Here is a 23369-nt window from a genome sequence, read left to right on the forward strand (position 1 = left end):
ATCATAAAATGGATTGATCTGTAAGCACTCGGAAACAACTCAATGATACGTTTATCAAGAACAAGAATGTTGGAAGCCATGGGGGGAGGGGAGGGCAAGGGAGGGCTAGGGAGGGAAAGGGGGGGTGAAAGGGGGAAAATTTGTATTTGTAAAACTTTTTCAATAAAAAAAAAAGAACAAGACTGTCAAACTAACTTTATTTCATTTTTAAGTAACTTCTTTAATACCGGTAGATAGTGGGAATTCTGTGGATGTAATATATCTTGATTAACAAAGCATTTAATAAAATAAAAAGTTTAAAACATTCTGATTTGCAACCTATTTAATTGTAGGGAAGATGGTATGTATATTTAGTGAAGCTATAACTAGCAGAAAAAAATATTTGAAGAACACTTATCATGTTATTCATCAAACTGGAGTAAGGTAAAGTATGATGTCATGGGATTCTGATCTGGGTCTGGTACTCTTCAAAATTTCTTCATGGACATTTCTTGATGGAGAACTCAAGAGAATGCTGATAAGAATTATAAGAATAACTAATACCCTGAAACAAAAATAACATTCAGAAATATCTTTTTATATTACAAAATATAATTACAAAAGTATTACAAAAGTGGGCTGAAAATACCAGAATGCAATTTAATAGAGATAAATACAAATTTCTTCATTTAAAAAAGAAATCAAGATACAGGAAACCTGGCTCAGTGATCGTATCTGTATAAAGGTGATTAGATTTATGAGGATTCACAGACTGAATGGCAGCTGGCAAATTGAATGGATTGCCAAAGAACCATGATTGATGGAAACAGAGTTCATTCTACTATCTTTAGTACTATTCCCAGTGCTGAAGCTGTGGCCCAATGATCTTTTCTCCAACCTTTCTTATTCGAATAGAAAGAGGTGGTGAGCAACCCTTTACTGGATCTGTTTAAGAAGTGGTGTTTTAATCTGGATTCCTGCACTGAGCAGGATATTAGATTTCATGACTTCAATGGATCTGTTCAGACAGAAGTAATGTAAGAGACATAACATCATTTTTCGGCTCCATATACTGTGAGGATAGGATGGGCGTGTGGGACTGGATTTGCACTTTGAAGGACTTTTGTGGCTTATTGAGGGGTCTCTAATACTTCCCGAATAGTGGAGCACTGAGAAGATGTTCTACTGCATCTTTGAATAGTTCCCAATCTCTTTCTTACTCAAAGTACCAAATTCTGCTGCATGTGCACATCAAAGGAAAATGGACTAATTACTTGATCTCTGAGGGGTTGATTTTTTTTTTTCCTCAGCTCCGAATCTAAGCAGAGTCAGGTCTGGTTAGTACTCTGAAGTGAAACTATCAAAGAATACTAAGGCTGTAGACTAGAATGGGAAGTTGAAAAACAGCCTGAAAAAAGGCAATTAAAAAAAAAAACACTTTCCATATTGTTTCTAAGAAAACTGCATGGACAAGCCCATGAAATCAAGAGTTTTTGAGCACAACTGGAAGGAGTCATTTCCTTATTCAATTAGGATAGAATTGTGACTCAGAAGCCTAGAACGCAGACAGTTGGCAAAGATACTTCTTACAGGTGTACGTGAGTAAACTCACCCAGTCTTACTTGATTGTCAAATCAGTAGGCTTCAAGAATGCCATGTGAAATAAATATAGGTTTCTACCCATTAGAAGCAGGAGATTAAGCCCAAAGTTTTGCAGAATAACAAAGATTATCTGGATAGGAGTATTTGTACCATGGTCATTGCCAGAACATGGGGAGGGGATAGAATTGTCTGTACCCTTCCCCAAACCTGCAAAGCCTGTTTTAACCAGAGAAAAACAGGAAGGGTGGGGGGGGGAACCCAACCTTTAGGGCAGAGGTGATGAGGCTGCCCTCTCGTCTCACTTTCAGCTCTTCTTCCACGCCAGGCTTTCCATTCACATTGCCAGCCAGCCCCCAACCAGGCGGCAACATTGGGGGTTATCCCAGAGCCCTAATTCTAAATGCTCTCGCTTTGTTCTAGCCCAGGGCTGGCCAGTACATTAACATAGTGTTCTTTTGTTGCTTTAGAAGACAGATAGCAGCCAGTATTTAGAAGTGTTGGGAGGGAGAGGGGAATTAGGGCAGAAGACAATATCCTCTTTGATCTCAGAGTGATGGGACAAGGGTAACACTGCAAACTGAAAGCAGTTAGTTTTTCTACACACATTTTATTCCTGAAGTGCTTCTAGCAACTGAAAGGTTACTGGGGAATCTTTTTTACTTTTTTTTTCATAGTAATTTTTTTAAATTCTAAGTACCCAAATATTTTAGACTTAGATAGTAATGACATAATAATGGCCACTATTTTTCAGTCTCCTATAAAGTGGGGGAGACGGGGTATGTGTAATCTAAAATAGTGCTGAGCAACCTGGTCACCTTTGAGTGCTGAGCAACCTGGTCAGTGTGGACTTCAATTCCCAGAACTTTATAATTGTTATTAGCCAATTATAGCAATTGTGGAATTTGTTAAAATTATAGGAATCCCTCTTGTGTGGAGAGGTCTTGAGGCTTTCTAGCATGAAAAGTCTCCTTATGATTTCCAACAGATCTTCTAGCCTAACAGTGCATAAAGAAGGAACATCACAGTAGCCTCTTCCCAGAATCCTTAACAATGGCCATACTGGCTGGGGAATTCTGAGAATTGAAGCAGGGGTGGGTACCTTTACTACCGGTTTGCAACGGGGCTGCGCATGTGCAGAAGCTTCCAGATGACATCGGGGTCGATGGGCGGAGCCTCCCACCGGTTTTACTACCGGTTCTATAGAACCGATCTGAACCGGGGGCAACCCACCACTGAATTGAAGTCCACACATCTTGAAGCTGCCCAAGTTGGTAAACACTTATTTAACATCAGGCAGATTCCTTCTTCCAAAAGTGCTCAGCAAAAGATCCTTTTCACCCTCTTAGATTGTCATGTTGGAGGAATCTTAAACATTGTATTCCAGACTTGGCCCTTCAGCACAGCTCTAGGAAATAGAAAGGACAGTGGTTTCAATCTTCCTACCCCAAGCTTAGAAATACTGAATTTAAAAATCATGAAACACAAAAGATAATTCTATGATCATGTAGTCTTGAACAAGTGAAAAAGACCAAAATTCCCTTCTAAAACCAAGGAAGCCAAAGACAAATTTCATTAGCAATAGGGAAAATAACCACACAGAATTAGCTAAACTTATTACTGATTACCTCTTTGATTACGCTCTTGGATTTTAGCACATGTTCATTCCTGAGGGGACATCTGGGCCTTCTGCTTGTATATTTCTAGATCAGGGGTGTCAAACTCAATTTCATTGAGGCCCACATCAGGGTTGTGCTTGACCTTGGGGGGGTGGAGGGCCATGGCCAGGTGTGGCCAGCTTGACGTCACTCATGCTGTTGTTGGGGGCGCCTGTGGTGGTCTGAGTGCTCTGCCAGTGAAAAACGGACTCCCAAGTTCCGTTTTGGCTGCAATGGCCTCCTGCAACCCTCTGCCAGCAAAAACGGAGCTCGGGAAAGCTGCATGAGACCCTCACAAGTTCTGTTTTCGGCTGCAAAAGCCTCCTGCAATCCTCTGCCAGCAAAAGCGGAGCTTCATTTTCACTGGCAGAGGCACTGAGGGCCACTTCTTCGCTGTTTCCAGGGCAGCTGCATGGGCCAGATCTAAGCGCCCCACGGGCCAGATCCAGCCCCTGGGCCTTGCATTTGACGCCCCTGTTCTAGATAGACTCTCTGTGTTCCTTCTTCCTCCTGAATATTTATCCACAGTTCCATGAATCCACAGTTTTATATATTTGTATTTGTATTTGTATTTATTGAATTTGTATACCGCCCTACTCCCGAAGGACTCAGGGCGGTGAACAGCCATAAAAATAAAACATGGAAGTACAAAATTTAAAATAGAGATAAAACAAATTAAATAAATTTGGCTGAACCATATTTAAAACCCCAATAATTTAAAACCAAATTTAAAATTCCCATTTAAAAGCGGAGAAGTTTAGGTCAGGCCGGCTTGCTGGAATAGGAACGTCTTAAGCGTGCGACGGAAGGTACGCAGATCCGGAATCCTCCGTATCTCGGGGGGGAGCTCGTTCCAGATAGTAGGTGCCCCCACAGAGAAGGCTCTCCCCCTGGGGGCCGCCAGTCGACATTGTTTGGCCGACGGCACCCGGAGGAGCCCCTCTCTATGGGAGCGTACTGGTCGGTGGGAGGCTATTGGTGGTAGCAGGCGGTCCCGTAGATAACCAGGTCCTAAGCCATGGAGCGCTCTAAAGGTGATAACCAAAACCTTGAAGCGCACTCGGAAGACCACCGGGAGCCAGTGCAGCTCGCGCAAGAGGGGCGTTACATGGGAGCGCCACGTCGCTCCCATCACCACCCGCGCAGCTGCACTCTGCGCCAGTTGGAGCCTCCGAGTGCTCCTCAAGGGGAGCCCCATGTAGAGAGCGTTACAGTAGTCCAGACGGGAGGTGACGAGGGCATGAGTGACCGTGCGTAACGAGTCCCGATCCAGAAAGGGACGCAACTGGCGGATCAGGCGAACCTGATGAAAAATCCTCCCGGTCACGGCCGTCAAGTGCTCTTCTAAAGACAGCCGTGAATCCAGGAGGACACCCAAGTTGCGAGCCCTCTCCGTGGGGGCCAATGCTTCGCCCCCAATAGTCAGCGATGGCACCAGCTGACTATATCGGGACGTCGGAAACCACAGCCACTCGGTCTTGGATGGGTTGAGTCTGAGCCTGTTTCTCCCCATCCAGATCCGTACGGCCTCCAGGCACCGGGACATCACTTCAAGGGCATCGTTGGGGTGGTCTGGGGTGGAGATGTACAGTTGGGTGTCGTCAGCGTACTGATGGTACTCCACCCCGAAACCACGGATGATCTCGCCCAGCGGCTTCACATAAATGTTGAACAAAAGGGGCGAGAGGACCGATCCTTGTGGCACCCCACATATAAGGGGCCTCGGGGTCGACCTCTGCCCCCCTGTCAACACAGACTGCGACCGGTCGGAGAGAAAGGAGGAGAACCACCATAGTACGGTGCCTCCCACCCCCAACCCTTCCAACCGGTGCAGCATGATACCATGGTCGATGGTATCAAAAGCCGCTGAGAGATCTAATAGGACCAGGACAGAGGAACAACCTCTGTCCCGAGCCCTCCAGAGATCATCCACCAACGCGACCAATGCCGTTTCCGTGCTGAACCCAGGTCTGAAGCCCGACTGGAACGGATCTAGATACGTCGTTTCATCCAGGTACCGGGGAAACTGTCGTGCCACCACACTCTCAACAACCTTCGCAACAAAGCGAAGGTTGGAGACTGGACGATAATTAGCCAATATTGCCGGATCCAGGGAAGGCTTCTTGAGGAGAGGTCTCACCACCGCCTCTTTCAAGGCGGCGGGAAAGACACCCTCACTCAATGAAGCATTTATAATCCCCTGGAGCCAGCCTCGCGTCACCTCCCGGGAAGCCAGCACTAACCAGGAGGGGCACGGGTCCAACAAACATGTGGTCGCATTCAGTCTACCCAGAATCCTGTCCACGTCCTCAGGGGTCACAGAGTCAAACTCATCCCAGATAACATTCTCAGGACCTGCCTCCGTCATCCCCACTGGATCTACCCAGTCGGAGTCCAGATCTTCCCGAATCTGAGTGATTTTGTCATACAGATACTGAACAAAGTCCTCGGCTCTTCCCTCCAAGGGGTCCTCCCTCGCTTCCTGGTGGAGCAGGGAGCGGGTCACCCTAAACAGGGCGGCCGGGCGGTTATCTGATGACGCAATAAGAGCAGCAAGATGAGTACATTTCGCTGCTTTTATCGCCACTAGGTAATTCTTAATATGAGATCTTACCAGTGTCCGGTCAGATTCAGTGCGACTGGCCCTCCAACTACTCTCTAGGCGTCTTTTCCGGCGCTTCATCTCCCTCAGCTCCTCGGTAAACCAAGGAGCCAGGTGAGATCGGCGCCGGGTCAGAGGCCGCAAAGGCACGACTCGATCCAGAGCTCCAGCGGCCGCCCTATCCCAGGCGGCCACTAAGTCTCCAGTCGAGGCGTGAGCCAGGACCTCAGGCATTGGCCCAAGCTCCATCTGGAACCTATCAGGTTCCATCAGGCGCCTGGGGCGGTACCATCTTATCGGTTCCGCCTCCCTGCGGCGGGGAGCAGCGGTTCAAAGATCAAGGCGAAGGAGAGAGTGATCCGACCATGACAAGGGCTCGATGGCTATGTCCCCTATCTCGAGATCACTCAGCCACTGTCCAGAGACAAAAATCAAGTCCAGGATGCAAATGTAAGGCAACCTTTTGGGGGAGAGTGACTGTTCATTGCCTTATCAAAGTCAATGCACTTGTCTGTGTTGCCCTGGGTCTAGCCAACAAAATAGAAATTATTTGGAGACTAACCGCACCTTCCTTACGACCTTTTGAGGAATTACAAATACACAATCTAGTTTTCATCAGTTCTGCTTTTCTATAAATGGAATTACATGTGATGCACTGTTTCAGGAAAACTAAGCAAAGAACCAATTTATTATGCTTTAGGAGGCATAGTAATTGTGCCATAGCAATACGAAGAGCAAAACTCTTCACTTTTATAGCCATGAGATACTGAGTTATCTTCAGTGATCTCTTTTCTATTAAAAGTATTTCTATTAACCACACATGAATCTAGCCAAACATCTTCTAGTTAGCTATCCAGCTGAAAGAAAGATTAAATCCTTCATTGGAAATAGCTCTTCCCTTTTAATTTCCTAATTCTCATCGAAATAATTTTTTCTCTGCAGCGTACCACTGCAGATTTCAGGTACTAGTCCCAAAGATTAATTTTAACTGAGAAACATTCAAGTAAAATGCAGGGTTTTATTTACTTGTAAATTATGTATTTGTAGCTCATCAGTCTGATTGGCTCAAAATGGCAAACGGTGTTTCTGAGCAACGGTAACAGTGCAAATATCAATAAAACAGTACATAAAATGTCAGTGTTTTTATAAAAACGACCCACATTTATTGCTAGTGCCAATGTGTTTCCAAAGGCCTTCTAGGTAGCCTTTTCTTTCAAATAATAGAAGACTAGCATGTTGAATGAGAAGGATTTTCCCTGAGAAGTTTTATTCGAAAGGAATAAAACAATGACAAAAATTTCATGGTTCAATTAATTACATAAGCCCCCACCTATAATCTGAAGTGATACAGTTCAGAGACAGGTCACCAGGACATCAATGAGAATTAGGCCTTGAACAGCTGATCGCTGACACCTGTTGTGAGAGTACATCAGTACACAAAGCTCAGGAGATTAGTCATATTAAAAACATTAATTCCCAAAATACATAGCCGACAAAGATGAATATTTGGCTGGCTCTGCTATTTAATTTCCACATTATGAATTAGTCATGATATTCAAAGAATTACATTATATGTCTAAGCACTGAGGGAAAAGGAGAGTGGGGGGGAGAAGATAAAAAGGCATCCAGTCTCTTGAAGATGTCAAAACCAAGCTGCTCTTGTTTTCTAGATACATTTGTGCAAAACACTCTGGAAATTACAATAGGTTCCACCCAGTGGTGAAATTCAATTTTTTATATTACTGGTTCTGTGGGCGTGGTGTGGCTTGGTGGGCATGGCTTGGTGGGCGTGGCAGGGGAAGGATATTGCAAAATCCCCATTCCCGCCCCACTCTGGGACCAGCCAGAGGTGGTATTTGCGGGTTCTCTGAACTACTCAAAATTTCCACTACCTATTATTTATTTATTTATTTATTTATTTATTTATTTATTTATTTATTTATTTATTTATTTATTTATTTATTTATTTATTTATTTATTTATTTATTCCATTTATATGCCACCTTTCTCCGGAGACTCAGGGCAGCTTACAATGTGTTAAGCAATAGCCTTCATACTTTTGTATATACCTGCTTAGTAGAGCTTTCGCCCCCCCCCCCAAGCGGTGTTGTTCTATACAAAGTCAGCTTATTTCCCCCACAATCCGGGTCCTCATTTTACCTACCTCGGAAGGATGGAAGGCTGAGTCAACCTTGACCCTGGTGAGATTTGAACTTGCAGTAATTGCAGGCAGCTGGCAGCTAAGTGCTACTTAACAGCACTTTAGTCTGCTGCGCCACCAAGGCTCCTTTCTCCAGAACCTATCAGAATCTGCTGGATTTCACTCCTGGTTCCATCCCTCTACTAGATGGAATCACATTGTCAATTCAATGTGAGAAGATCAGAGAACCAGGCATAGCTTGCTATGGTTGAGAAAGCATGTTCTTCTCTTTCATTCCCCAAAATATCAAAGTCTTCAATAAAAGCTATAGGGTGGTATGTCTTTCTAAGTGGATCTTGAACATTTGTGGAAACTGCATCTTCTAGATTCGCTAATACCTAGGCATTTCATAATGGGGGTTGTGACCAAACTTTCCTGTTTCAACTCCAGAATCCCTTTGGATATCCAGTTCTGGAAGGTTTTTTTTTTTTTTTCTTTTGTCCCTGCTTAGGCCCCATGGCTCTACAAAGAATGGGATGGCTGGTCATAGACTGGGCTGGAGTTTTCTATCTGATTCCTGTTTCTTAGTTTTCTGGAAGAGTCACTGTAAGTGTCTCCCTGCAGGGGAAAAAAAAAATGGGAGGGACAAAAAAACATAAGGAGGAAAGAATACCTTTCAAAGTGCTTCCCTGTAGTGAACTCCAGCTTCCAAAATACTAAGTATAGTGGTCATTGGGTACTGTAGAAACTATAGTTTAACCTCTCTGAAAAATATTAGATCAGGAAAAAAACTAGTCTAAGACTTTGTGCTAAGTTTTTGCTCCTTTTCCCCCCACAAAATTTATTTTTCTATGAATATATAAAGCTGCTTCATGCATCAAAGCTTAAATGATCATAAACCTAGAAAGGAGGAGGAACTTTCTGACAGTGAGAACAATCAACCAATGGAACAGAAGTTGCCTTCGAAAGTTGTGGGAGCTTCATCACTTGAGACTTTCAAGAAAAGATTGGAGTGCCATTTGTCAGAAATGGTATAGGGTCTCTCTTGCTTGAGCGAGGGGTTGGACTAGATGACCTATAAGGTCCCTTCCAACTCTGTTAATCTGTTAAAACAGGGCTTGTTTTGCAAATCCAGTTGTTTTATACAAACCGTGGTTTATGGCAAATTGTGCTGCGTGAACCAGCCAAATGTGTTTTATTAAAAGCTTATTCAAACAACTATAGTATATAAACCTGGCTGGAATCTGAAAGCTGTTTCTGCTAACCCAGGGTTGGATAGAGCGTTAGATAGAGGTACTTCCACTTCTGTTACCTAAAATCTTTTAGAGTAGGAACCTTTTGCATATAGTGCAAATGCTCTTATCATTTTTCACCTTTGGCAACTTTAAGTTGTGTGGACTTCAACTCCCAGAAATCCCCAGTCAGATGCCCTTTATTCGAGGCACAGCATACTACAAAACTTTCATCAAATAAGCACTTGCCTCAAAATTATGGCCTGCTCTGAGGTAATAAGCAATTTTTTAAAAATTGTGTTTCTGGTAACTTGGGATACCTCACTGAGTTCAGCACAGTGCATCTACAAGAAAAAAAATTCAGAAAGGAGTGTGGCTTAAAATTATAGTAAGCCAGAATAATGGAAGCTTGTGAATGAAGTGATGATAAGAGTTTCAAGTTTTATGATTTACTTACACAGGAGAGCCAGATTGGTATAGTGGTTAAGGTATGAGGCCAGAAACTGGAAGTGTGAGTTACAGTCCCAGCTGAGGCATGAAGCCAGTTGGGTGACTTTAAGCCAGTTGCTTTCTTTTTCATCTTTGCAAAAAAGGCAGTGATAAACCACATCTAGGATATTGATAACTAAACGACATGGACCTGTCCAGGCAGTCACCAAGACTAAATGAAAAGTAGGCCCTCCATTAAAGAAGAAGAGGAAGTAGAGAAAGAACAAGTTTGGAAACACTTTTATTTTACTTCAGTACAGTTATTTCACTTTAGCTGTTGAACTGGCAGCACTTCTTTGCAAGTCTATTTCTACTATTAATTGAAATCTGAAAACTGAATTCCAATGCATTAAAATATTTTCCTGCATTTGGGAGACCCTTCAGTCACTTCATGGCTTGATTGCAGCAATGCATTAATCATGGGGCTGCCCTTGAGGACCACTTGGAAGCTTCATCTGGTCTAGAAAGCAGCGGCGCAGGCAGTTTTGGGTGTGCTTTGGTATGCTCATGTGACATGTGAGCTGCACTGGTGGCCCATATGCCATTGAGTGCAATCCAAGGTGCTAGTCATGACCTATAAACCCCTACATGGGACAATACTTGGTTACTTGAGGGATTGGCTATCTCACCAGACGTTGGCCAGGCTGGTTTGAGTCAATAGCATTGATGCACTCTGGGTTCATTTGATCAATGAAATTGATGCCATGTATAAGAACATTGGAAACATGCTTACCTGTTATAACACCTGCACTCTGGGAATGAGGTTCCCCAGGAAATCTATGTGGCTCCTACTATGTTTGAATTCCAGAAAGCTTTAAAAACTTATCTCTTCTGCCATGACTTGAGCTGAGGTGGTTGATGGCTGACCTTTAGAGATGTTTGTGTAGGTGTTACTATTTTTGCCATCCTGTTCTCTTTTTTTAAAACTGTATTTCTTTGTCTTTATTGTGAGCCAGCCAGAGTTAGCCACCCAGAAGTTAGCCAATGTCTGAATTTACTGAACTTTATTAAAGCTCAATGCATAATCTAGATTTTTACAAATATTGAGATCTAAATTACTTTTAAGAGTACTTGCCATAGTTCTACTCCATTGTTCTATTTCATACAGCTACTTAAAATATAATTCAGTCTGCCTTCACTACAAATGCTTTACTGAATAAATCTGTTCAACTAAATGGAAGTAACACTTTGAACAAAACTGGCAGCCTCATAGACAGTCTTGCCTGAAGAGCAGCTGGCCATCACCGACCTTCCTTGCAATTCTCAAACTACAGGATCTGGGTCACCTTCTTTAGTTGAAGAGGCCTAGCCAACATCCTGCTCTAATCAAAAGCACCACCAGGAACATGATGGAGTGCTGTGATATGCAGAGAAACGAGTAAAGAACCAGTTCTATAGAACCATAATGCTTGAACCTTCGTGCACATATAGCTTCCTTTCTTTTGTAACTATCAATATGCATGTCTATGGAGATTCTCAGTCATCCAGGTCATGGTTGTCCCAAAGGTGGTTTTTCAAGACGAAACTGGACTTTCCGTTTTTTTTCTTTGAAGACGTTTCGCTTCTTGGATGAGAAGCAAAGCATCTTCAATGAAAAAAACAAAGTCTAGTTGCGTCTTGAAAAACCATCTTTGGGACTGTCGGTATGGATAATCAGAAAGACTAAGGAGTTGGGTTGGAAACCAGCATGTAATGCCAGGGACCATGCTTACGTTTGCACTGGATTGCAGCCACTTTGTGGAAGCGAGCAGGGAGCATGCTGGTGAGCCACTGAAGGAGTGTCCTGAGGTCTAAAGCTGAGCATGACTTGGTTTCCTTGCCAGCTGAATATGTGGTGAACACAGGAAGATTAGGAAAGGTTCACAGTCATCAACTGGCAGTGTGTGGCTGGTTAGAGCAGGATTGCCAGCTTTGTGAGGTGTGGGTCTGAGACTTTCTATTGTCCCATTAGTACCAGGGTAGGAAATTTGGCCAGGGTAGTTGATTTAACTCTTTGGATGCTTTTGTCCAGTGAGGGGGACAGTGAACAGGTCCCTGAAAAAGAGCTAGAGACTTCTGGTGACCTGGCAGCACTGCCAGGCTGGGTGGAGACATCTGTGGGCCTATTTCATCCATCTTGAAACCATACTGGTGTTGGAAAGTTGCTCTCTGTGCTGGGGTTGGACACCTACCTGTTGGTTTTGCCCTTGGGACTCAGGTAGCAGAGTCTTTGCAACACTGCCAATTTTTAAATTTTTGTCCCATTGTGGGGGCTGCTTCTCTCCCATAAAGCTTTTCATGGCCTGATTGAGCAACCAATTGTCTCCAGTTGTTTCTGATCATCCAGTGAGACTGGACAAAGTGGATGTACTTCAGGTCCCACTAAGTAATTAAGCAGTGTGCCTTCCCTGTGCAGTAGGTATATTTTGTCTTTGGAACACTTATGAATTCCTTGGTCTGGTGATACCACCCCCACCCCCATAATAATTGGGAATTGCGTGGCCTTTAAACTGTATGAATAAACAAACAACAATCAAGCTACTAATGCTGGTATTCAAATCCACTTTAATTTTATTAGCTGTCTTGATTCCTTTGTCAATGCAAAAAGTGAAGATAAGTTATTTAAAAAAATAGATTAAATACATATTTAAAACACATGCAATAGATTTGGTGTATCTTGAATATTACAATTTGACAGAATGCAAAATGTCCCCTATCATTTGTATAATGCAGTTTCTCATTTGAGTGAGCAAAATAATTACCCAAAGGTGTAGCTAGTTGAATGTATGTTCCAAGACTCAAATGATTTCTTCCCTCTCCCCTCTTTATGAGTTCTGGGAATTAAATTGTGGCAGAGTGTAGGACAATTCTGAACATATATATTCAAACAGGAGAGCCACAACTGAGTAGGGATGTAAAATCTCACATTAAAAACCCCGGTTTAGAGTTACTTAAAACTACTTTTCCCAAGTCTTTTTGGGGTGTTCTGTATGCCAGTGCCATCATCCGGGTTATGTTTACAGATTATGGAAGGTTTGGGATTATAAAACCTATCGTTCCCAATGTATTCTCCAAGAAAGGACCCAGATTTTGGGGAGTCCACAGCATCCTCCCTTGTGGAAATGACAAGAGGGTTGTACTCACAGAAAGTACCAAGCTGCTAAAAAACCCCTGAAATTGACTGCTTCCCACCTTGAATGTACAGTTCACTCTTGCTTTCTATGAAGCTGCAAGCTCCACCCACTACTGATAACAATCCTGCTAGTTTCCTTAATTGCAAGATGAAAGACAGGTGAGTCAAGAACATATAGTCAGTTATGCACATAGTTGTTCAGTCCTTATCAGCTTTCTTCCACATCCATCAAATTAGGGGTTGAAATGAGTTCAGGGGTATTATCATATGATGAACATCATTTTAGATTTATAGCCAGCTTTATTATACAGAATTTAAGTTTATTAATTTTACTTCTCGCTGTTTTGTTCTGGCATGCCTCTAATCGTGTCAAAGTCACCTGGGTCAGTTATAGCAAGTGCAATATTCTGTACTACTTCCCACAAGTTGTTCCCAGTTCAATATTGTTGCCACTATAGTTATGCACAACAGTTTTTGGCCAACATAGCATAGCACTCAATTTCTGACTTTCTCAAAGCAGGACAGTTCTTGATTAGGATAACTAACCTGGCTTTGCCCTGCCAAATCATTTTCAGAGTTTGTTTATATCCAAGTTCATATTTAACACTTTTTGGAACCAACTGAAGTCTTGAGTTTATCAACTCTAAAGACCTCTTCAGCGTTTTGGTGGCCACCATCTTGCCAGCTCACATTGGCCCTGCCGTTGCCAGAAGAATGCTTCTAAATTGGCCGGGCAATGAAAAAAGGCCCAGGGAAGTCAGAATGGAAAAAAGTGTTTGCTACAAAAGTGGAAGAAGAGGGTAGAATTTTCCAGTACCAGGATTTTTGGGAAGATGGAAAATAGTAGCAATTTGAACTATTTTTTTTTTTAAAAAAAGCTTACATTTCAGACAACTCTTCACTAGCACAGATATACCACAGAGATTTATGAATACCATATGAATGTACATAACTGACTTTTCTGCATAATGGATGACACTTAAAAGTTGCCCAATTAGAACATACAGTACACCTTCCAGTTTAGAAAGAGATGCACCTACAAGCCCCCATCCTGCATCTCACCACAAACCTTCAAGCTTTCATAGATGTGCTCAAAACATTTTTCTGGAATGGGTGGTGGTTCTTCCTCTTCTTGTTCCTTAGGCTCATCACGATTTTCAGGTTGCACTGGCTGAGATGCCTTGGTTCGCTTGCACACTCGAGCATACATGGCACTTAGTCTCCTTGAGTCAGGCTCAAGCTGAGCCTGAGGGGCCTCTTTCTCAGGTGCCCTTTCCTGCAACTGGCCATATGACTCCTGGCATGGCTGAGCTGGAGACAACTGCATATGCACGTTGTTGGATCCTGCAACTTCAGAATCTTTCCCAGCAAGCACCGCAGACCCTGCTCCAAATCCATTGGTCGTGGCACAGATTGGATTATCATTAGCTGCCATCTGACAGTCTGTCCTTCCTTCCAACCTATCCTTGCTATATAATTCCTGTTCTTTAATACCAATGCTTTCGTAAACTAGGTTGTCTAGGTTCTGTGTCAATGGTAACATTCTAGATAGGCAGGCCTCTTTGGGAGTCACTGGGAGTTTCCTGAACTGCAGTGGGCTTGGGGATGGTACGTTGGAACCTGGTGCTTGTGGACTCAAGTTCCTTTGTTGGTTCATGTTCAGTTTCTCCATTGTTTGTTGGCTTGAGTTAACTACCTCTGTGTATTTTGGAGAGTCTGCATTTCCTTGCTGAAGCTCTGAAGACAATCCATTTGATTGCTCCTGTGCTTGGTGACTAGGCAAAGTGTTACCTGTACAGAAAAATATTACTTTAATTATACATTGCTTGAGATGCTTTTACAAGAGATGGGTTAGGCAATTTAATACACATTAGAAATGCACCGTCCTCTGTCCCAAAGGATCGATCCCTCCTGCAACCAACCCAGTCAGCAGACATGTGCAGGTTGGCTTTGATAAAACACATTCAAGAGACCAGCACAAAATGAATAAAATCTTGTTAGGCCATCCAGAACAGTCTTGCTGCCATAAATGAGAAAAGCTTCAGGATATAGCAGGGACAAAGTAAAAGGAAGGAGCAGTAAACTGGATGAGAACCAACTTCCTACTACAAAGTGTCAGCAAGCTGTAATTTCTAAGAGCATCTCTCAAAAGATGACTAATTCCCAAGTATAAGATTTAGATTTTTAGGCTTAGTTGGGATGGATCCATATGGATTTTGTTAGAGAACTAAATAGAGAAGAGGAATGTGGACAGATATGGACTATGTTGATAGGCTAATGATACATGAGAAAAGGATGGAATACTGAGGAAGAAGGAAGTTATAAGGAAAAGTTTGAAGTTGGGAGAAAGACCTTGAAATTGTCCAGGATGAAAATTATATTATTACAATGCTGTCTATCAATGTCACCAGAGTAGTAAGACAGGAGAAGAGGCAACAAAATCAATGGTTAGAGACAGATATAGAAATAGCCACCAACTGTGCTTTTATTTTTATTTTAAAACTTGTCTACAATCTTATCATACCGTTTTATGTAATTATTTTTGGATTATTTAAATGTGTTTTACATGTTTATTTTAAGGTAGAAATTACCAGTAATTTATGGAGCTTACAATATCGAAACAAATAAACAAATAAACAATCTTCAAATTGATACCAGTCTTCCTCTTTCTATGTCATTTAAATAGTTAGCTACTATCAAGATTAGATATAGACATTTTGACTTTCTTTTTAGGGACCTATAAATACTTAACAACGCATAGGGAAGTATGTATAATGGCCCTTAAGAGAAAAAAGCATTAAAGCAGGAAAGTTGTTGTGATGAGCATCATCCAGGAAAGTGAGGCATAGAACAAAACTGTAGAAGGGGAGCTCAGATCAAGAGAAGAACAACTAATGTATTTGTCAAAAATTATATACCTTTTCTCCCATTGAGAAGAGCAACAGCATGCTAAAGAGCCAAACTCTATTTTAAGGGGCTTTTGAGGGGGGGATTAAAATCCAATGAGGCAAGCCACATGATCCCTCCTAACTTGAGAGGGGTCTTGTCTACGTTTTGCTTCTGTGCCAGTTAACACATGCTTCAGGAGGCACGCAAAAGAATTAGCACAGGGCAGAATCTGGGCACCTTTTGTAGGTTGTCAATTCTCCCTGCACCACAGCGGCCAAGCACATTTGGCTGAAGGCCAATACTTGTAATGAGTTTGTTCCTTTTGTTAAGTACTTAAGCGAAAGAGCAGGTTTCAACACTGTCTGCAGAAGCTGTCAAGAGACTTGCTGAGCAGGTTTCCTCTCCTAAAGATAAAATAACTAAGAGCATTTGTGTCTAGCAGGCTGGCCTTGAACCAGTAAGACTTTAAAGGCTGTTCCTGTATTCCTTCCCCCCACCCCAACCCCACAAGCTTACAGCAGCTGGCCTGGGGTGGAGGGTGGGGGGGTGAAATAGGGAAATATTGCAATGGGAAAGCTTAACCCTCTGATCCAGTCCAGCAGCTTCGATAAAAATCAGAATTTGACATTTTCTTAAGTCAACACAACATTTGAGAAGATTCTACCATGCCTCACTTTTGCTGGAACAGTATCTTGGTGTTTTCTATCTTTGATAATAATATTGTCCTCTGTTTTTTACATGTGAAACAGTGAAAACTTAAAAGCATAGTAAAACTCTTCTATTGTCATTCTGTCTCTAGTTACTTAACACTTAGATTTCATGCACACACCCCAGTACATCAAAGGCGGCAAGCATTTCTATATTTTGCTCCACAAATGTCAAAAATGTCCTTCTTCCCAAACTGGTAAAACTATTATGGGAGGTGAAACAGGATAACTCAGTAGCTAGCTGCAATTCACAAAAGATATCTTAAACAGTAAGGGACAAAAAGAAAAAATCAGGATTTTCTTATGTTGAAAAATCACAGGTGGCTTAAAAAAAAAAAGGTAAAAGAATGTTATGCCACACAGGCTTCTAATGAAAAGCGTCCTCATGCAGCAATTGAGACTTTACAAAATGCTGTTTTATTTTTTAATAATAATACAAATATATTAAACTTATATGTCACCCAACATTTTTATCATTTTATTAAAAATTTTATGAAAGAACATTAAAAATCAATAATAAAAACTAATATAAAGAAAGAAAAAAGATAAAATCAAAGAGAAAGTTAAAAGTGCAAGAAAGAAAAAAGTAAAAGCAAACTAGAAAAGAAAGAAAAAAAGATACTGTGGCTTCTGACTTTCTTTAGAACAATTATAAGTACAATTATAAATTTACCTCTTTCTATAAAATTGCAACATGTCTCTCTTGTTTCAGTGGTGGGTTTCTACCGGTTCGGGCTGGTTCGGGCAAGCCGGTAGCTCCGATGGTGAGCTGAAAGTGAACCAATTCGCTCTGACCGTCAGCTGGGCCCTCCCGCCCGCGTGCTATATCTACCTATATTTGTTCGTTTTTTTGCCCATGTTCTGACCAAGGCTTCCTGAGACAGTAACAATCATACACTTAGTCCCCAAAACCCTCTTTTTATTTCAACGGCTGTGAATTATGTTCATTCATAGCCCATAATGAGTCCCAAGCAGTTTGTGAATAGTCTGACAGAAGTCTGCCACAGTCTTTCGGGATAAGGCTAATAAGCACCCACCTTGAAACACTGCCAAATACCTAATTACCAATTAGCTTTGCAAGGCCAAACAGAGCACAAAGTCAAAATGGAGCTTCACAGTTTAAACCAACCAGAACGAACAAAGTTGCTTCCTGCAAAGGCTCATGTCCCTTTGCTCCACCTTTATGTCTTATGGGAGGAGTCAATCTCCAAGCCTTACTCCCGAGTTGCCCCTTTTGTCTTAACTGTTCTTGCCTTATGTTCCCAGTGCGCATGCATGCACTGGGAACAGGCTTCCCCTGTTCTTCTGCCTCGCTGATGTCAGACTCTGGAGGCTCTGGAGTCAGCACATAACTCCCAGATGGCCCTGGCTTCATCTCTGCCTCCAATGCAGAGCCCTCGTCTGAGCCTTCCCCAGATTCCCGCCCATGTTCCTCCGCAGCGTCCTCACTGTCTGACTCTGCAGTCAGCTCCGCAGGCCGGCGGCGGACAACAACAGCCCAGCTCATAGGCGTAGCAGAGCAGATTGCCGCGCCTCAGCTGTTCTGAAATGCAAAGCGCTTGTGCAGACCGGTTGTTACACCGGTTGAAACCCACCAATGTCTTCTTTCTATAATCTATCCTATCTAATCATAAAAACCATAAATCACAAGGTTTTTTGTCCTGTTTTATACATAAAGTCCATAAGAGGTTTCCAGTCAGCAATAAATGTGGATATTGTCTTTTTTCTAATTAAATAAGTCAATTTGGCCATCTGAGTGAATTCCATCTTCACCAACCATTCCTCCATTGTAGGGATTTGTAAATCTTTCCCACTTTGTGCATACAATAATCTTGCTGCAGCTATCATATACTAAAACAAAATTCCATGACTTTTTCCAATTGTTTGCCCATCAATCCCAAAAGAATGACCTCTGGGCTCAATTGTATATTAATCTTTAAAATCCTCTGAATGTATGCATTTGAATCCAGAATTTTTTAGTTTTTTTTTTTTTTTTTACACATTCACCAAGCATGGTACAATATTCCTTCTCATTGTTTGCATTTCCAACATGTATTTGAAATGCCTTTAAACGATCTTAGAATTTCTAGAGTGTACATAGGCCAACTCTCAATGATTCTGGGAGGCAATATCAAAGAAATTATAATAAAATCACTAAAACATAAAAAAAAAATAAAGATAAAAAATGGCAAACATGATAAAGGAAGGGATCTCATGCTCTCACACTGAATGCCTCAATGAAGAGCCAGTCTTGTAAACAAATAGCCAGGTGGGGGCCATCTTGAGAGCGGCCTCAATCCAGAAGATGGGGGAGGGGGGGGTTAGGACTTCTACATTCCAGATTCACATCACACCTCCAGTCCACACAACACAAATGCAACATTAGTAATATCCAACAACTTATTCATAACAGATCTGTCTTTTATTCATTTTCAGTACAGGAAGCTTCTAGCTGTCTATGTGACACTTTGGATGGATTTGAGATTTACAGGTTTAGTAATCAGGGTACCTTGCCCTCCTATACAAACACTTTTTCTTAAATTAAGACTTGAAAAGTCCATTCAAACTTTATACTTGAATGTCTTTTGTTGTCAGCTCTACTTGGTAGACCGGACTAGGTAATCAACTCTACGTAAAGGGTAAGCTACTTTTTTTGAGATTGGCTAGAACAACAAAATTTTGCGAGTCTGAACAGCTTTACTTTCTCCCCCTTCTTATACTCCAGTGAATCAAGAAGACATGTAACTTGTTGCTCTGGCCTTAAAAAAAACATTTCAATCCCTTTTGCCTAGGTAATGGTTCTTGCACATTTCTGTCAAGATCATATTTCTTACTTTCTACTTTTCCCCCCCTTCATTTTGTTTCCTTTGTGTGTATGGATTCTTCTCTCTCCTCCAAATCCGATTTCTTACTTGACTGGAAAAGATTTGTTTTCTCTGGGCTTCTTTCCATGGACAAATATAGGACAGCATGCAAACAAACCGAAGCCAAAAGTCCTTTTCCCACTTGTGTTTTGTGTTTATTTGTAAAATATATAATGGTCTTCTTAGTTGAACAAACTAGGCAGGCATTTCAATATGGAGTTTTTGATAGTTTCTTAGCTGCCTCACCTTTCCTGATTCACGTGGGTCTGTCTAACATTACTTTGATATGCTCATTCCATTTGGCAGCTTCAATACCTTCGCTTCTCAAGCCTGCTTTTAAGCCTACAGAGGAGGAAGAAAAAATAACTCTTTCCTGAGCTCCTTTGAATTCCTGCCCCTTAGTCAAGCTTTCCTCATTTCACTCCCAGTCTCTCCCCCCCCACAAGAATTGCAGTCTTTCTCATCAGCCAATTCCCTCTATAGATCTTCCCTTTTGAACCTTCAATCAATCAGAATAGATCTGGAAGGGACCTTGGAGGTCTTCTAGTTCGTCTTGCTTTCTGGTGCTTTGGAAAATAAGTTGACCCCCCTCTTCTTTGTGGCAGCCCCTCAAATGTTTGAATACTGCTATCTTGTCCCTCTTTTCTCTAGCCATACAAGTTCCTGCAACCATTCTTCATAAGTTTTAGTTTCCAGCTCTTTAGTTATTTTAATTGCTCTTCTCTGTATTTTTTCCCAAAGCCTCAACATCTTTTTTGTAATGTGGTGACCAAAACTGGATGCAGTATTCCAGGTGTGGTCTTACTCAGGTTTTATAAAGTGGTACTAATACGTCACGTGACTTTGATTCTATGCCTCTGTTTATACAACCAAGGATTATATTAGCATTTTTGGCTGCTGCCACACACTGCTGGCTCATATTCATGTGATCATCCACTAGGACTCCAAGTCTCACAGTGTTGTGGTCCGCCAGCAACCTGTGGAGCTGGCAGCAGAGTCGGACAGTGAGGAGGCTGGGGAGGAACATGGGCCAGTACTGGAGTCTGGGGAAGGCTCGGACGAGGGCTCTGTGTCGGAGGCAGAGATGGGGCTAAAGCCATCTGGGAGTTATGTGCGGACTCCGGAGCCTCCAGAGTCGGACATCAGAGAGGCAGAGGAACAGGGGGAGCCTGTTCCTAGTGCACACATGCCAGAACAGAAAAAAAAAAAAAAAAAAAGGGGGACAACTCGGGAGTAAGGCTTGGAGATGATTGGCTCCTCCCATAAGACATAAAGGAAGAGCAAAGGCACATGGGCTTTTGCAGGAAGCAATGTTGTGGATGGAGTCGCTTTGTACTTTGAAGCTCCGTTTTTGACTCTATGTTTCCGTGTGGCTTTGCCAAGATAATTGCCAATTAGGTCTTTGGCAGCGTGTCAAAGAAGATAAAGGTAGGTGTTTACCAGCCTTATCCAAAGGACTATGGCAGACTTCTGTTGGACTATTTATAGTCCTGGTGATTCAGCACGTGCTGTGAATGAAAGGTATTCACAGCCTTTAAAATAAAAAAAAAGGGTTTTGGGACTAATTGTGTGCTTTTTACTATATCAGGAAGCCTAGGTCAGAACCCACAGTTACTGTTTTTGAGCTAGATTTAATCTGTATTTAGTATTTAATCCATATTTAATCTATTAATTTAATCTATTAATTTAATCTATTAAGATATTTAATCTATTAAGATATTTAATTTATTAAGATATTTAATGTATTTAATCTGTATTTAACCGGATTGCTCCTGTCAGATCTTCAGCTGCAGATTTCTCCTCCAACAGTGCCTGAATTCACATAGCATTTCAATCCGCGTATCACAAATACAACACCAGCTTCGTCTAACAACCTCTCCCATTACCTGTCCTTTAATCTGTTTTTATAAAAAGGGAATTGGGCCCACCCCTCAGCATCATAATTAGGCAGGATTTGTATGGTTTGGACAATAGACAAATGTTACAATTCTCTTCCAAATCACAGCATCTTATTCTATCACAATATTATACTGTATAATGCTGCTTTGTTTTTGCACTTTTTAAAACTTGTACACTACTTAGAATTGGCCAGTTGAATCGTCTAAAAAAAAAGTTAATTGCCAAGACAATAACAAATATGGAAAAAAAACTTTCCTAATTTAGCAGGAGCCCCAATCCTATCTCTTAACTTTCACCACTGAAATGAGTAACAGCTACACAAATTCTATTGGTGATGATGGTCTGTCCCTCACCCTTGTGCCTAATCATTTACTTAATAATATACTCTGTGCACAAATGATAAAATTTGGGAGAGCAAGGCTGTTAAAATCTAAACTACTTGCTGCACAGCAGAATGAGAATTTACTAGCCCTAGAATTCACAAACCATCTTAATAAGTTTAAAGAGAGGAACACAAAAGAAATAGATTCCCACCACCTGATTGACCCAGCCTGTTATTAAGAATATAAACAGGAGACGGATGTCCATGACGGAAGGAAGGCAGAGAGGCCAAGAGGTTCAGAGGCTTCGTTGAAGGCCAAGAAGTAGTTGTGCCAACTGGCCAACATCATCTTCTCCCCTCTGTCTGCTCACTAAATGTCCCGTCTCCTCACTGTGAAACATTCCTGAAGGAAAATTCCTGCTGCAAATTTGCTTTATTGCTGCAAGAACTGAAACCTATAAGTGCTATTGCTTAGGTTAGATACTGAGGTTCACTTGATCCTACGGCTAAGCACTCTGATAATGTACATACTATAGCAGTGCCCTTCCCCCCAACCTTTTGGGGACCAGGGACCGGTTCTGTGGAGAGAGGTTTTTCTGCAAACAGGAGGGAGCGTGATTTTGTGTGCTGCCAGCATCCTGTAGATGGGGCTTCGCTGTGTTTGCATGGCCTGGTTTCTGGCATGCCATGGCCGAGTCTGGTGCATGTACCAGGCAGTGGTGGGTTTCAAAATTTTTTACTACTGGTTCTGTGGGTGTGGCTTGGTGGGTGTGGCAGGGGAAGGATACTGTAAAATCTCCATTTCCTCCCCATTTTAGGGGAAGGTTACTGCAAAATGACAAGACCTGGTGGCCTAGAGGTGGAACTGTTGCCTCACAATCAGGAGGTTGTGAGTTTGATCCTAGATAGAGGCAGATGTAGGGTCTCCTGCTTGGGCAGGGGGTTGGACTCGATGACCTGCAAGGTCCCTTCCATCTCTGTTAATCTGTTAATATCTGTTTGTTTTAACCATAGTTTTTCACCACATAACTATTTGTTGAGTTCTCTTTTTTGGTACTTTCAGGTTAATCTTGACTCCTGAAAACTGGCTGGTCAAATCCCTGCAGTTTTCTTGGCAGAGGTTTTCGGAAGTGGCTTGCAGATGCCTCCTTCCTAGGGCTGAGAGAGAGCAACTCACAAAGGTCACCCAGCTGGCTTCAAGCCTAAGGCGGGACTAGAACACACAGCCTTCCAGTTTCTAACCTGGTGCTTTTACCCCTACATCAAACTGGTTCTCATATATACTGCTAAACCATAAAACCACTATGATCATCCACAGTGCCTGGATTCACATAATCTGTAAAACCGAAATCAACAATACAAGCCACCCAGAGTTGCCCTAAACAACAAAATTGGGGGGGGGGTTAAATTTAATAAATAAATAATACACACTGGAATAATGCCTTGTGTGCATAAATTAGCCCTTCATTGCATCTCTGTTACCTCAATCACTTGTTCTGTGAAAGTTGAAGCATACTATCCAGCCTTCTTCTTTACTGCCCATGCATAATAAAGTTATCTTTGAACAGATTTTCCCATGCTGTTTGTTATTTTATCAATCTTTCTTCACTAGCACCAACTTTTCTCCAGAGGTTTAATCTGCCAAAATAATGCCCCAATATGTCAGGAACTGTTCGGATTCAAACCAGAAACTTCTGAATCTGTAACTTCCCTATGCCGCGAGTGTTAGAGTTTAAGGGAAGAGTAATTAATGGACTATTAAATCTCCTCAGCTCCCAGCCAGCCCTCAACTCTTCTCCAGTTTGGCCCGTGAATTTTCTGGATAAGCCAGAATACCTAAAGGGCTTCCAGTATGAATTAATTTTTGCTGAGCAACA

The 23369-nt window shown here is 42.0% G+C and overlaps 1 pseudogene; it reads right to left on the reverse strand.

The window, feature by feature from the left end:
• Positions 1–13140: 13140 nt before the first annotated feature.
• On the reverse strand, positions 13141–13488 carry LOC139319354 (large ribosomal subunit protein eL30 pseudogene; annotated as a pseudogene).
• Positions 13489–23369: the final 9881 nt, after the last annotated feature.

Source organism: Pituophis catenifer, unplaced genomic scaffold (assembly GCF_029215685.1).
Source record: "Pituophis catenifer annectens isolate HBS135680 unplaced genomic scaffold, rPitCat1.0.hap2 SCAF_1, whole genome shotgun sequence".
NCBI lineage: Eukaryota > Metazoa > Chordata > Lepidosauria > Squamata > Colubridae > Pituophis > Pituophis catenifer.